Source organism: Orycteropus afer, unplaced genomic scaffold (genome assembly GCF_000298275.1).
Source record: "Orycteropus afer afer isolate SDZICR_OR568_19922 unplaced genomic scaffold, OryAfe1.0 scaffold00052, whole genome shotgun sequence".
In the NCBI taxonomy this organism is placed as follows: Eukaryota; Metazoa; Chordata; class Mammalia; order Tubulidentata; family Orycteropodidae; genus Orycteropus; species Orycteropus afer.
Window position 1 is genome coordinate 14197542 of NW_006921639.1, and position 13431 is coordinate 14210972.

The following is a 13431-nucleotide window of genomic DNA, read 5'->3' on the forward strand; positions in this document are numbered from 1 at the left end:
GAAAGCTTTCTCTTATCCATATGAGTAAGGCTGGGTTTACTCAGATGTTGCAGCTCTTTCCCAGTCCTATTTTGAGAGCCTTTTAGCCTAAATGGACTATTCCTAAAGGTGCGCATAATGTACCAAACAGTGTTTCTTTGCTATTCATAAGGTTTTCCCTGGCCAATTCTTTGAGAAGTGTGTACATATATGAACATATACACAGTACTTTACCCACCAATAGCACAATATACATTCTTTTCCAGGGTACATAGAACATTCTCCAGAATAGTCTACATATTAGGCCACAAGCAAGCCTCAACAAATTTAAAAACATCCAAATACTGCAAAGCATCTTTTCAGATCACAATGGTTTAAAATAGAAATCAGTAACAGGAAAATCAAGGGGAAAAAAGAAATAGAAATTTAATAAGACTCTTCATAAAAACTAGTAGGTAAAAGAAGAAATAAAAAATCAAATTAAAAAATTCTTTGAATCAACTGAGAATGAAATAAAAATATACCAAAATTTTTGGGACACAGTATAAGCAGTGCTCAGAGAGCACTTTATAGCAATAAATGTACACATCAAAAGAGAAGAGTGAGCTAAAATCAGTACCTTAACCTGACATTTCCAAAAATTAGAAAAAGGGAAGCAAAAAAAGCCTACTCACCATAGTAGAAGAACTAATAAAGATGTGAGCAGAAATAAATAAAACAGAAAAAAGAAAAAACAATAGAAAGAATCAACAAGCCTAGAAGTTGGTTCTTAGGAAAGATTACTATGATCAACAAACCACTGGCCTATTTTACACAAAGGTAAAGATGCAAATAACACTAAAAAGAAATAAAATGGGCAATGTTAAAACAGAATTAACCAAAATAAAAAGGATAATATTAGAACAGTATGAAGAACTATACTCCAACAAATTTGAAAACCTAGAAAAAAATGGAGAGATTTCTAGAAACACACTGTATGTGTTGTTGTTATGTGCCGTTGAGTTGTCTCCAACTCACAGTGGCCCCTTCTTGGGTTTCTGAGGCAGTTTCACTAATGAAGTAGATTGCCCAATCTTCCTTCCGAGGAGTGGCTGGTGGGTTTGTACTGCCAACCTTCCAGTTAGCAGTCAAGTGCCTAAGGCACTACACCATCAGAGCTCCTAGAAATACACTGTTGTTGTTGTTATGTGCCATCGAGTCAGACTGACTCATAGCGACCTCTCCTTGGGTTTCTGAGGCAGTATCACTATGGAAGTAGATTGCCCCATCTTACTTCCAAAGAGTGGCTAATGGGTTTGAACCTCTAACTTTCTGATTAGCAGTCAAGTGCCTTAGGCACTATGCTACCAAAGCTCCCAGAAATACATTACTTACCTAAATAAACACAGACTGAGGCAGAAATTTTGAACAGATCCATAATAAAAAATAAATTGAACAGATCACTAAAAAGAAACTACAAACCAAAAAAAGTCCTGGCCCAGATGGCTTCACTGGAGAACTCTACCGAACATTCAGAGATGAGCTGACACTAATTCTACTTAAACTATTCCAGAATGTAGAAAAGGATGACATACTCCCTAATTCATTCTATGAAGCAAGCATAACCATGATATAAGAACCAGGCAAAGACATCACTAAAAAGGAATGTTAGAGACAAGTAGCCCCCATGAACATAGACACAAAAATCTTCAGCAAAATCCTGGCCAATAGAATCCAACAACATATCAAAAAATAATACACCATGAACAAGTGGGATTCATACTAGGTATGCATAGATGGTTCAACATTACAGAAACAATAAATATAATCCATCACATAAATAAAACAAAGGAAAAGAACTACATGTGCATATCAATTGATATAGAAAATGCATTTGATAAAATCCAACATCCATTCCTGATAAAACACTCAGCAAAATAGGAATTGAAGGGAAATTCCTCATCATAATAAAGGGCACATACACAAAACAAACAGCCAACATTATTCTGAATTGAAAGAGACTGAATGTGTTGCCCTTTCAAATGGGAACCAGACACAGGTGCCCTCTATAACCACTTCTATTCATCATTGTGTTGGAAGTCCTAACCAGGGCAATAAGGCAAGAAAGAGAAATAAAAGTCATTCAAATTTTCAAATAAGAAGTAAAACAATTTCTATTCACAGGTGATTTGATATGCATGAAAAACCCAGGGGACTCAGCAAAACAAAACAAAACAACAACAAAAGAAAAAACACTGGAACTAACTGAAAGATTCAGCAAAGTGGCAGGATATAAGATCAACATACAAAAATCGGCTAGATTCTTTTACATCAACAAAGAAATCTCTGAAAAGGAAATAAGGAAAACAATATCATTTACAATGGCTACAAAAAAGATAAAATACTTAGGAATAAATCTTACTAGGGACACAAGCCTATACAAAGAAAACTACAAAACACTACGGTAATAAACTATAAGAGATCTACATAAATGGAAGAACACACCATGCTCATGGATAGGAGTACTGAACATTATGAAGATGTCAATACTACCCAAAGCAATCTATACATTAAATGAAATCCCAGTTCATATTCCATCAGTATTCATCAAGGACATGGAAAAATCAATCACTAATTTTTCTACTCATAGCAACCCCTTTGGGTTTTCAAGGTGGTAAATCTTTGTAGAAGTAGGGTGCTTCATCTTCCTCCTGCAGAGCAGCTAATGGGTTTGAATCACCAACATTTTGGTTAGCTACCAAACACCTTACCCACTACACTGCCACTTGTCTCTGGTGGCTTGTGTGTTTCTGTGAGGCTGAAAGCTATGCCACCAGTGTTTCAAGTACGAGCAGGGTCACCAGGGTAGACAGGTTTCAGTGGAGCTTCCAGACTAAAACAGAATGGGAAGAAGGAAGGGGCTATCCACTTCTCCAAGAACTAGCCAGTGAATATCTTCCAAATAACAGGGAAACACTGTCTGATATATTACTGAAAAACTATGCCATCAGAGTACCTTACTTTTATATGGAAAGGAAAGAGTGCTCAGATAAGTAAAGCACTACTGAAGAAGAAAAACAAAGGAGGTCTCACATATCCTGATCTCAAAAACAACCTACTCTATAGCCACAGTAGTCAAAACAGCTTGGTATTGATACAATGACTGACACATAGACAAATGGAACAGAATTGAAAATCCAGAAATGAATCCATCTACCTGTGGACAGCTAATCTTTGACAAAGGACTGAAGCCCATTAAATGAGGGAAGAGATAATCTCTTTAACAAATGGTATAGGCAAAACTGGATATCTATTTGCAGAAAAATGAAACAAGATCCTTACCTCACACCACACACAAAAACTAACTCAAGATAGACCAAAGACCTAAATGTGAAACCTAAAACTATAGAGTTCATCAAAGAAAAAATTAGAGGCAATCTGTAATTTATGGCATAAATAGACTATCAAACAACCAGAAATTCACTAACAGCAAAAGATAAATTAGATAACTGGAACTTTCTAAAAATTAAATTCTTATGTGCATCAAAAGATTCCTCCAAACCTACACATTAGGAAAAAATATTTGGCAAAGACATATCAGACAAGAGACTTATCTCTAAAATTATAGAAAACTTCAATGCCTCATATAAAAAATACGTGATCCAATTAAAAAATAGGCAGAGGACATGAACAGACACCAAAGAAGATATTCAAGTGGTCAAATAACACATGAAGAAATGTTTGTGATTACTAGCCATTACAGAGGTGCAAATCAAAACAACAATGAGATATCATTTCACCCCAGCAATGACAGGAAATTTCAACAATGTATGTATGTATAAAAGGAGTCCTGGTGGTGCAATGGTTAAGTGCTCAACTTCTAACCAAAAGAGCAGCAGTTTGAACCCACCAGCTGGTTCATGGGCCAAAAGATCTGGTAATCTTCTTCCATAAAGATTACAGCTGAGGAAACCCCATGGGGCATTACTACTGTGTCCTATATGGTTATTACGAGTCAGAGTTGATTTAACAGAACATGACAACAAATACGTATTTATAATAGTGTGTTCTTTTAAAAATGTTGTGTTCATTCAAAAGAAAAAGAAAAGGCTAAGAATTAAAGCCCTAGGCATATCAGCCTGGGTTTTATAGTATTGTTATGTTATGTGCCGTCGAGTCAAACCCGACTCATAGCGACCCCTCCTTGGGTTTCTGAGGCAGTATTACTATGGAAGTAGGATTGCCCAACCTTCCTTCTGAGGAGTAGCTGATGGGTTTGAACTGCCAGCCATCTGATTAGCAGGCAAGTGTCTTAGCCACTATGCTACCAGAGCTCCCTTTTATAGTATAGCCAGTTTGAAATATACTTAACTTGTTGCCCTTGAGTCAAATCAATTCCAACTCACAGAAACCCTATTGGATAGAGTAGAACTGCCCCATAGAGTTTCCAAGGCTGTAATCTTTACAGAAGCAGATTGTCACGTTTTTGTCCCGCAGAGCAGCTGGTGTGTTTGAATCACCGATTTTTTGGTTAATATTTGAGAGCTTAACCACTGTCCCACCAGGAGTCCTTGGAACATAGTAGGTTCTCAAAAAAGTATTTGCTGAATAATGAATTGGCTCTTGGAGGCTTTGCTGCTACTACCCTCTTGACCTTATTGGGATGCTTCTGATGGTTGATGATCACACAATGACATTTCCATACGCCCACTGCTGTTGAGAATGCCCCCATCCTAGACTATGTATTCCACCTGGTACAAATGCACTCATTTTTATTAATATACAAATATCAACTCCTCTATAAAGCTTTAATTTGTTCCTTCCCAGAGTACTAATCATTCCCCACTTTGTACTTCCACACACCACTTACTGAATGCAGTTTTAGAGCACTTAAAAAAACAAACCCACAGCTATTGAGTCGATTCTGACTCACAAAGACCCCCTTTGAGTTTCCGAGGCAGTAAATCTTTACGAAAGTAGATTGCACAGTCTTCCGTCCACGGAATGGCTGGTGGGTTTGTACCGCCAACCTTCTGGTCAGCAGTCAAATGCCTTAGGCACTATGCCACCAGAGCTCTTTTAGAGCACTTTAGCACTATTTTTTTTTTTTTTATTTTGGATACAAGTTATATCTTCTTTTAATACAAATGAACTCCTTGATAAGCCTGTCTTCTTTTGACTTCAGCATTGGCACTTATAGCCAAAACTGAATTTTTCTTCAGTTTAGCTGGGTGGAGAACTTGATAGCATGAAGAATAAAAGCTGTTAACCCAACCACACACATTGAACAGTCATGTCTGAGTTTTATTTTAAAGCAAAAATAATGATAGTTGGACTTTTCCAGGATGTTAGAATTATCTTTATCTAATAATACTTCCTGCTGTTTGTTCATCTGTCCCAGATACAGGGAAAATGTTCACCAGAAGTTCCTCAGGGAACAACAGATTATAAATCCATGAATTTCTTGACTCCAAAATTCCCAACACTCTAGTGAATAAACATGGATTTGAAGACCCTTTGTCCAAACCAAAGCAGTGATGTAGAGCCAGTAGCAGGAGTGATTGAGATGAGTCATGAGATGTCAATAAAAGCTCCTGGTACAGAGCCTCAAAATATAGCAGAATTACATTCTGAAACCCTGCCCAAACACACCCCTCTTAGTTATGATGTGATCTTGAGACCCAACACCTACTTCTGCTTCCAATGGATGGTTGAAATATACGGTCAATTTTGGATGATAAACATATCTCCCAATCAGTTTGCACAGGGTTTCAGCAAAAACAAAGATAAACACACTCCTTTGGCAAATTTTCTACCTCTAGCTAAGTTCATCTGGCTGCTTCATTATAAACTTTGGTTTCCGTTTATGTCCTCCAGAAAAAAGAAAAAAGCACTCCGGAAATTTTGAGAATCACTTTCCCAAATTATTTTCACCCGAAATCTGAACTGAAAATTATCTTACCATCCTCAAGGGACCACAGCCTCCAAAAGACCACATTCCGTAGTCTAGCTAGGCCCAAAGTGTAAATGTAGAAACTAATTATTTAAGTTATTTCCTCCTTGATTTAAGGTCTTTTAGTGGATAGTTCGAAGTTTGGTCATCACTTTACACCTGCCACAGTGTCAATCAATTGGAGGAAAAAACAACATTTTTATGTCAATCAACAAATCCTTGGAGATGTCTAACCTGTTGTGATACATTACCCTTTGACCACTGTGACTTGAAGCCTCAGACATTAAAGAGCATGTGCCAGAAATAATTAAAAGGTAACCTTGATTGTATTCACATATAAATGAAGCATTTAGCACTGGAGTGTTTATATTGTCCAGGGAAAAGGCAGGAAGTCCATCTTCCCTGGTGCCACCATTAGCATCGCCATTAATCAAATATAGTAGGTTGAGATTCAAAGCTATTGCCCTGGCACTGCAAATATTTAACACCAATGTGATTACTATTATCCAGTATTAATGTCCTGCCACAAGTATTAACAAGGCCACTATAGCAAACTGACTAATTTTCAATGCCCCTAGCACCCCGTGGTGAAAAAGATGGATTTTGCAGGAAACAGCTATTGTGGAATATATAGGGCTGTGGCTGGCCTTACACATTTTAGTGGTTACAAAAATGTCTCCCCCCACCCCTGGTGAGTTACGGCTCACTGAGGTATTACACTGAATCACCTTATCTCTCCCAGTAACTGCTCTGTTGTGTCTGGCTCAGGGGCATTCATCTGAATGACATCGACCTCAAAATCGGAATTTGGGCTCTAAATCTTGAGCATGTGAAATTTTTTCTTTATGGGCCAGATTTTGGAGAGTCCAAGATGAGAGAGAATCACCAAAACACAGCTGGTGTGCACTTGTTCACAACTCATCTCCACCATCGCAACATCCTGTCCTTAGAATGACCTTATAGAAAAGGAGAGCTAGAGGGAATAGCTGCAAAAATGAGAATGGCTGAGAAGTAAATAAAACAGCAAGGCAGGCAGGGGCAGTGATGCTCAGACTGAACCAGAATAAAACAAATTCATTATACCATAAATTGCTCACACTATATGGGAGTCTATTACTGGGACTTTGTGAGAATTGGGAAGGGGAGGTGAATTCTTACTGTATTCAGAGCCTATAAATCACCCCAAAATTCCCAGAGCCAAAGAAATCCAACTCCTGATGGATTGTCCATGGTTGTTGGAGGAGAGTAGAGAGTAGGTAAATTAACCCCCCAGATAGCCCTATCTGTTGTGTGAAGTACATTACAAGCCTTTCTCTTCCATTTGAGCTGTGAGTACTTGAGGATAATTCACCATCCTGAGGGCCCAATATAAGGCCAGCCTGAGTGTCTAGCGCTCAGTATATTTCTGTTGACTTCAAGAGGAATTTCCTAAAGTGTTAAAGCACTTAGCACATTGTACATCACATAGTAAGCACTCAATAAATAACAGTAATTCAGTAGCCACACAATCATCTCCTTCATTTAAGTTTTCCCTCTTCGCCAGGGATGTATAATCCACATTACAAGCTATATTACCTTTTCTTTCCAATATTATTGATTTTTTTTCACTCATTCATTCAACAAGTACTGACTGAGTAGTTACCATGTGCTAGGCTATATTCATCCCATGTTTTAATGGTCTGAAGTCTGGTAAGAGAAGCCTTGGTGGTGCAGTGGTTAAAAAACTCAGCTGCGAACTAAAAGGTCAGTGGTTGGAACCCAACAGCCACTCAGTGGGATAAAGATGTGACTGTCCGCTTCTGTGAAGATTTATAGCTTTGGAAACCCTTTGGGAAGTCCTGCTCTATCCTATAGGCTTATTATGAGTTGGAATTGACTCAACAGCAATGGATTTGTTTTGTTTGTCATCTGGTAAAAGCTCTGGCATCAGATGGAACTGGGTTCAAACTCTGACTCTCACATTGAGATTTTTAATAATTCTGAGCTTCAGTTTTTCTCATCTGATAAATGAACATAATAATAATGCTTGTCTTGGGTTTTATGAGGATTAAAAGCACTTGTGTGGTGAGTTCTTGAGCACAGAGCTTAGTACAGTGTTAACTGCATGAATGTAGTGACCTCAAGGCTAAATCTAGCATCACTGTGAACCTTATCCTGGCTAACACAGTCCTTGTTAATTTTATCTTTTCCTGAGCTCAATTAGTACTTGATATCTCTTCTATCAAGTGTAATTCTTGAATCTTTGATGCAAGTGATGGTCATTCTTGCCTATTATTTCATGAATCCCCACCTTTGACTTTGCCCATGGAAAACTCAATTGAAAAGGAGTCCAGGTCATGGACTGAGTCCAGATGAAAAACTATGCAGGAAAAAGCCTATCTTCACAAAGGAAGAGTGAGTTTTGAGGGAAAATGAATGGAATCCTTGTAGGAAAAATGGCATTGGACTCAGCAAGGAGGCTAATGGAGGGATACTTGATGGTTATCCCAAAGAGGATAGGGTATATCCAGTAGTTGGGGAGTACCCCCAGATATAGAGATTTTGGTGGGATGGGGTTGTAGTGAGGATAGTGGTCAACAATGCTGGGAAGAAGTAATAAGAGAATGCTCATATGACTTATGAGTTAACTAGAAGTGTTGAAAGGACCTCTAGTTATGCTGTAGTTAAGCCATTGGGATGCTAACCACAAGGTTGGTGGTTGAAACCCACCAGCCACTGCACATTTGAAAGACAAGGCAGTCTGCTTCCATAAAGATTTACAGCCTTGGAAATTCTATGGGGGGGGGGTGTCTCTATGATTTGGAATCAACTCAATGGCAGTGGGTTTGGATTGGTAGTGGGGTTGAGAACTATCAACAGCCACGTTTACTCTATTTCTTCCTCTATAATCTTTAATTCACTGGCTATAGGTAACTTTATTCTCACTGGTGGGCAGAAAGTGCCTCATAATGATATTGTACTTCCTGATCTCCTTGGCACATCTAGTTGTTCAGCCATAGACTAGAATCCAAGAAGATAATTCTAAAGAATGGACTATTGGTAGTAGTCAAGGGGATGAGAAAGACATAGTTATGGCTCCTGAATCTCAGTGTTCCTAATAAAATGGGTTTCTTAACCCTATGAAACTGGAATCGAAATTTTATCAATTTGGGCATATGAATATTTTTTCCTAGTAAAAGAGTGTATAGATTTCACCATGTTCCCAAAGAGGACTACAAGTTGCCCTTGCTCTAATTTGCTCAGAAGAATGATTCTTGTTTCTCCACCCAAACTAAGCTGCCTCACAGATCTCCAATTCAGTCTGGCCCTGATTCCTCACACACAGCTGTAATCTCCACTGGGCTCAGGAAGACTTGGTTATCAGCTATGCTTTTACAAACCACAACCACTGTAGAAATAAGCCCTTCATATAATACACTGATTCCTACTGTCTTCTGAAACCCAGAGGACATCCAAATCAGTTCCATCCAAATAGCAACTCACAATTGTAGCCCATCACAGTGCACAGCTGCCTGTAACTCTCAACCTCTCAAATCTCAATAATACAGAAAATTAAAAACTTATATTCACAATATGGAGAATAGTCAAATATATTGTGGTGTGTCTATTCAATGTAACAATATATGAACAGTCCAAATGATACTTACAAAGAATATTTAATGACATAGGAAAGATATGTATGGTTAAATTCTAAGTTAAAGAAAAGTAGAATGCAATTGTTCAATAGCTTCATGAGAAATTGTGAATAAGAGGAATCTTTATGGTTCCACAAAACAATTCTGCTTACGTCTCATTGGCTAGAATAGTGACAAGTTACCACAGCTCACTGCAGAGTAGATAAAGAGAAAGAAGTTGGGAATTGGGGTTGGGACAGTCAACTAAAATATCTGCCTCAGATGGTAACTGAAAAGTCACTGTGCCTAATTTCTAGGCTTGATCCATGGTGAGAGAGTCTACCAGAGTAATTTCCAACATGAATGAAACCAGAATATAAAGAGAATTATCCTTCCTTCCCTCCTACCTCTTTTCATTTCTCCCTCCCTTATTCATTTGTTGTTTAAAGGGATTTTTTTTTAAAAAAAATTAATCATCTATAATAATTAGTACTACATGCCAAGCACTGTTCTAGGCACTAGCATTACAAAAGTCCACAAAACATACTTAGGCCTTGCCCTCCGGTATCTTACCATCTAATTAGAGAGATATTTGCTTGCACTATGTGTGTTTTTTTCCAAGTACTTTATTTCTTCTTCTATAATCTTTAACTCACTGGCTATAAGCTACTTTAGTTTCATTGGTGGGCAAGAAGTGTCTTATAATGATATTATACTTCCTGATCCCCTTGGCACATTTGGTTGTTCAGCCATAGACCAGGATATAAGAACATAATTCTAAAGAATGGACTATTGGTAGTAGCCAGGGAGATGAGAAAGATGTAGTTATGGCTCCAGAGTTTGTGTTCCTGATAAAATGGGTTTCTTAATCCTATGAAACTATGAAAAGGAATGTTGCCTAAATCAGAGGCGAGAGGACTTGCCTTAGCCAAGAGGACTTGCATTAGCCAAGAGGACTAAACTAGAGTGGTATGTATGTGTGTCCATTAGAGAAGTCCAGGGTAAGTGAGGGAGCTCTGGTGATATAGTGCCTATGGTATCTGACAGCTAACCAGAAGGCTGGCAGTCCAAACCCACCAGCCACTCCTTTGAAGGAAGACTGGGCTATCTACTTCTGAAGATACACTGCCTCGAAAACCCAAAGAAAGGTTGCTATGAGTTGGAATTGACTCGATGGCAGTGAGTTTGAGAGGTTAAGGGAGAAGGAGTTACTCAGGCAGAGTGATTGGAGGAGTGAGAATTTTAAAGTTCAAGTTGACTGAACGAGAGTTTGAGGAGTATAAGAACACTTTACAGAAAGGAAGTAGGATAAAATAAGTGACTGAAGAAGCTGGAAAGGGAAGCAGAGGCTTCTCAGCAGAAGGATGACCTTCTCAGCAGAAGAAAGGTGCTCAGACTTTCATGAGAGAACAGTGAAAAACTGCTTTCAGCAGGGGAATATGGGAGAAAGTATGGTATGGAGAATGACTGATGGGACCACAATGGGGTGAGACCAGAGATAATTAGGGACACTGTTGCAGTGATCCAGACAGGAGATTGTGTCCTGAATCAGCAAAGTAGCAATGCTAAGGGGAGATACAGAGGGAGTTTTTATGAAGTATTGGACTGGTAAACTAAAGGGAGAGAAAAATGTATGCCCTCTAAGTAATTTTATGCTCTAGCATTTTTGTTTCTACCATCCTCATAAGGAACAGAGAAGTAAGAGTCACCTGATCATTTAGGAGAAAAGTTCAATAGGCCATGGCACACTGTTTTCGTTTTATATCAGTTTGAATTTTTTTTTCCTCACAGATACTTGGTTGGTTTGAAGGTGTCAGTGTAAATATCAGTCTTGGAATTTCCATCAATGTCACAACATGTCGGCTACAGCTCCATCCATTATGCATTCAAGGCAGTAGAAAAACTAAGTGGGAAAAGTTGTGCCAGCAATGTGGGTCCTTATATCAGAAAAAAGAAATATTTTACCAAATACCTCTCCCAGAAATTTTTGCTTATTCTTCTTGGACTCTGATTTCCTGTAGCTGAACAAGAACATGAATGGCCAATATTGGTTTCCTGGGCTCTATGGAAGGAAGCAGCAAGGGCAAGGCATTGAAAATGGCTGTTCAACAGTCAACCAACAGTGTCTGCCAGAAGTACCTTACAAGCCTGGGTTATACTTCTGGAACATGGAAGCAAGCATGTAGCTGAGGTCGGCCATGGTCATGAATTTTATGAAATATTTGCTGGAAATTACATTTAAGAAAAAAAATATATGGTGACTATGATTCCTCCAACAGCATGATTGAGTGATTTGCAATGTACTTACTCCTCATTCTAAGTACTGTCACTCGCTTTCATGTTAGACACTTGAGTTGTTTCAGAATCACCAGGCTTCCACTATTGAATAACACACATGTGCAAACACACATACCCTTTAGGAGCCCCTAGTGTACAGTGAGAAGTGTCCTTTTTCTTGTGATGCCTGTGGCATCACCACCATTGATTTCTCTGGGTAAATATCCTTCTTTTCAAGGCTAGAACTATAGGAAAATTAAAAACTACCCTGTGGTAGTTAAATTTGTATGTCAACTTGGCTGGGCCTGGTTCAGTGGCTGGGCAGCTGGTGGTAGTTATTCCCCATGATGAGACTGGCAATCAACTCCAAGGTGGGATCTAGCACAAGCAGCTGAGTAGCTGCCTTTGGGATGTGGTCTGCTTCCTGTATATAAGAAGCAGCTTTGGGGATAGTCTCGAGCTTATGGTATGCTTGGACCCTGAATGTAGCTGTGTCATTGTTCAGCAGCCTGCCATGCTCTGCTAACCTTGGGATTTACAATGGACTTAAATTAATGGCCTGCCATGTGGTTTGGTAACATTGGGACTGTGCCTTTTTGTTGACCTTGGGCTTGTTAGCCTCAACAGCCAATAGTTGCCTGAGTGAAGAGATGCCTCTAGCTTCAGTGGGCTGGGAGCAAGAGGCAGAGCTGAAGCCCAAGGTTGAGGGGCTTTCACCCAGCCCCTAGAGCCCGGGACTTTGAACTTAGACTCGAAGCCTCCAAATTGTGACAGAATAAACTCCTGCTTGTTAAGGCCATCCCATTTGTTGATATATTCTTTTAGAGTGGCACTGGGTAACCAGCACATACGCTTTGCCCAGATCTCCTGCCAAAGGCTTGTAGTCTAAACTTTAAAACCAATTTACATCCATGGTATCTTTGATTTTCCTGACAACTCTGCAAAGTAGGTTTTTCTCAGTTTAGAAGAGGAAACTGACCCAAAGAAATTAAACAGTTTGCTCAAGATCACTAGAGGAGTGTGGGATCAGTAACACTGCTGTAAGTGAAAATTTCCTGTTTTCTAATTTTACCTTGTTTTAATGCTAAATGACTCAAAATGCCATCAACATACCAGGAAAGCAATGGCACTGAAAAATGAGGGAAGGTCAGCATTTATAAACTAATTTTCATTTAGAAAAATCTGGAATGAAGCTATACTATTTATCTATGCTGTAACAAAACACCCCAAAACTCAGTGAAAAAAACTACCAACTATTTTAGTATACTCATGGGTTCTGTAGTTCAACAACTCAAGACTAATCACAGTGGGGATGGCTTATCTGCTCCATGATTTCTGGGTCCAAAGATGGGAAGAGTTAAATGGCTGTGGGTTACTACATGCTAGAGCTGCCATGTGGTTTGGTAACATTGGGACTGTGCCTTTTTGTTGACCTTGGGTTGTCAGCCACAGGGACCCAGGTGGGGGGGATAAGAGAGGTGTCCAACAGCAGGACAAACTTGTCTGTCGGTTTGTCCTACTGTGGTGACATGTAGACGTGAGTTTTGAGGCCGAGCCTCTGGTGTTTAAAACCCAGCGAGATGCACCTGGTGCATAGGTAACAGCCCAGTTTATAGACTGAGACAGACT